Here is a 3,498-nt window from a genome sequence, read left to right as displayed (position 1 = left end):
GGATACAAGAAGATAATACAACAACTTTCTCAGGAAGAGAATAAGAGACTTTTTAAACACACTTAAAAATGGATGTTGGGAAAAGGAGGCCCTGCACTGTGAATTTCTGGCTTCTTGGTCTGTTTTTCCTACTTTTATTATTTTTATAACAAAATCTTATTTTGCCAAATAATTGATGAGTCTCAATTTGTATTTTAATGGACAAAGCCTGGCTAAACAGGAGGTTCTTGGGGAATACAAATGAAAGAATGATTCAGAACTGCAAAAACACAAAGTCTGAACAAAAAATTTTGGTCCAGTTTCTACTGAAAATATCTTAGCACACTTGAAATAAGACAAAAATAACTTACAAGTAACTTTTCAGCGGGAAATAGGAGTTTGTTTAAGTGAATAATTTCTTAATATTGATGAAAAATGCTAGTTCCACCGGCAGATTATTTCATTTATAACATGCAAAAAATGTCTTGCTATAATTGAAATAACTTGCCAATGGAACTGGAACTGTTTTTAATCAATATTAAGAAATTAGTCACTTAAAGAAACTCCTATTTCTTGCTGAATAGTTACTTATAAGTTATTTTTGTTTTATGTCAAGTGTACAAAGATATTTGCACTGGAAAGTAGAGCAGAAATACTTGGTAAGACTTTGTGTTTTTGCAGGGATTTATGCTATTTTTACCACGTCAATCATATGATTTACTTTTAAACTTTGTCTTTAAAGATGCTTGGTGTACTAATTTCTAAAAACAGCAGAAAAAAAATGAAATTTTTCCTTCTACTTCATGGAAAGATTTTATATGGGAGTTCTAGTCCGGCCAGCTCCTTGGAGACGACATGCGGGCCAAATCCAGCCTGCATCGAGTCACAGCTCATGGATGATGTTTGTGTTCATTCTAGATGCTGAAACTACGACTTCTGTCTTCATTCAAACTGTTTCTGATGTTAAGAACCAGAAGGTCTGAATCAAGCTGCTTCCTAGAGTAACCGTAATATCAATGGTTATCACTTTAAATAATGTAACATATCAGTACATAAAAAGCGATGTGAAGCACATGTGTTAAATTGGAGGCCGGTGGGCCAAATCCGGCCCGCCGTAGCTTTTTATGTGGTCCTCTAGGTTCTACACTAAACATCAAGTCTGCTTACTTATCATGTTTTCAGTCAAATCAATGCAGTTTTTATCTGTTTACTACTAAATTATATTATTCAGTCCCTTCAGTTTCAGGGGAATTATTGTGGAAATTCATGCAAAATCAACAAATCCCAACACATTTTTGTGCCTCAACGTTAATTGATCTCAAGTTATAGTCCATGATCTATACAGCAAGGAATAAAAAGTCGCATTTACTGTCATATTTCCAAATTAGCACCATAAACATTTTGATTAAAAAAAATAAAATTAAAAAAAATCTCAAAAACAATCGCAAAATTCTGGAGGGACTAAAAATATATTCAACATTATTTAATTTTAAGAATTCATTAATATTTTTAACAGTTTATCAATACATTCTGGCACAACCGGCCCTTTAAGAGCATTTTTGATCTTGATTTGGGCCAAAGTGAGTTTGACAGCGCTGCGCTAAAGGTACTATATTTGACAGCTTGGGAGGTTTGATACAAAGAAAGAGGTTCTATGTCAGCAGAATGAGCGAATTTGTAGGAACTAATGTAAAATATGCAAACTGGTTGAGAAAAATCCAGAGTCTTCTGCAGAAATCTGACATTCAGAGTAAAAAACAACCTTTTTATAACAAGACTGGATTCTCTGCTATGTAAATTCAGATTTTTATGCTGTTTATTCACTCTAAACTAGAGGACTTTATATATTTTCCAGTGATTTTGACTGTTATGGGTTTGAGTTTCACATGTTAGGAAAAAGCACAGGGAATAACTGTGAAATTAGATCCCACTCCACTTTTTAATCTTTCCACAGTTTCCAGCCACTGCAGTGAAATCCTGTTTCTAACATGAAACAAAACTTTTGTTTTTAAATTGGCCTTATTGTTTTGGGATTTCATTGAATGTAACACTCAGATATCTGGTATAGCTAACCTACAAGGTAATTACTTTCTTCGTAATTCATTTGAGTTCTGAAATTATATATTTTCTTCCCTCCATAAATTCATGCATGATTATTTTTTGTTTTATGTAATTATATGTCAGCAGTATAAATAGTCATATGGGATGATGTACTTGTATATTTTTGTAATTATTGTTGAGTTTAAGTGATTTAAAAACAGTTGCAATGTTGGTTTTTTGTTATATTTGTGTGTGAAAGAGATTAGTGAATATGACCTAATTATCATTAAATACTTTGAACTCACTAAGATTTTTCTACGGTGGTCAGATGACAACAAACATCTAGTTTCTGTCTAAACACAAAATAATACCCAACAGCTGTTTATTTCTTTATGTTTTTCATTACAAGACACTTTCAGTCCATCACTGTATGCTGGTGGGAGACTGTTGCTTTTTGAACCTTTTCCTTGTGACTTCATAAATACAAATTCCCAACATGTTATTCTTTTTGAGGGACTGCTGTTCAAATAAATAAAATCAATTTGCTGATAAGGTGTCATATTTATTTATGGAAATTATTTAACCTGTAGACTTGAGTCTGATCCTGATTCCTACTGCTGTTAAAATAAAAACATAATCCTCTGAGAAGTGGGATTGGAAGTTATAACCAGGAGGTTTTAATGGGGTTCAGTGCAGTGGACTCTTAGTTTTTACAGAGCTGTATCTTGTCATTATGTTCAAAACTATGTTGTTATCCTTTTTATGCTAAACTTTTATGTTTTTAATTTTAAAACAAAAAGATGTAACAAAATTATTGTTCTTCAAAATTTACAATAACCTTTATATAGTAGATATTCATCAAAAAGAACAAGTTGCCTTTTTTTCAACAGTTATTTCACATTAGCGGCTCTAAATTAGTTTTTGTTTGTTAAACTCACCTAAAAATTGACCCTTTAGGTTATAAAAGTTGTAAACTCCTACTATAAGTACAGTTGAAAGGAGATATGTATGCACAGTATGAGAAAGACAGCTTTTTATTTCTGACATAACATTAGAATAAGACCATAATATTGCTCACTGGTCCAAATTACTTTTCAGATTAAAGTATATTTTCATTTACTTTGAATATCAAGAGGCAGTAAAGATACAAAACACAAGTTAATTAAGATCCAGATTCAGGTTTTGGGGAGTCATCGTGTTATTTTCTGGTGTTGGTCTGCTGAGTTTTGTTTAATCAAAAGCCATTGCAGTCATCCACTAGGAAATGTTACCTTTTCTTTTGCTGCCAAGCTTTAAAGGGAAGTTGGTTTAGGATTTGGCACCTGCCCACACAGCCCAACCGTACTAATACTTTAATAACCTGAGGATTACTGTGATGGAACTGGTCTAATCTAAACTTAATAGAGTTTTTATGGAGTAATTTGAGAGGAAGATGACCTGAAAGCTGATTTTACATCAACCTGGGCTTCTCCTCCAGCT

Source organism: Poecilia latipinna, unplaced genomic scaffold (assembly GCF_001443285.1).
Source record: "Poecilia latipinna isolate Pla-1442-1.1 unplaced genomic scaffold, P_latipinna-1.0 Scaffold1022, whole genome shotgun sequence".
NCBI lineage: Eukaryota > Metazoa > Chordata > Actinopteri > Cyprinodontiformes > Poeciliidae > Poecilia > Poecilia latipinna.
The sequence above is the reverse complement of the archived record's forward strand: the minus strand, read 5'-3'. Positions refer to the sequence as shown.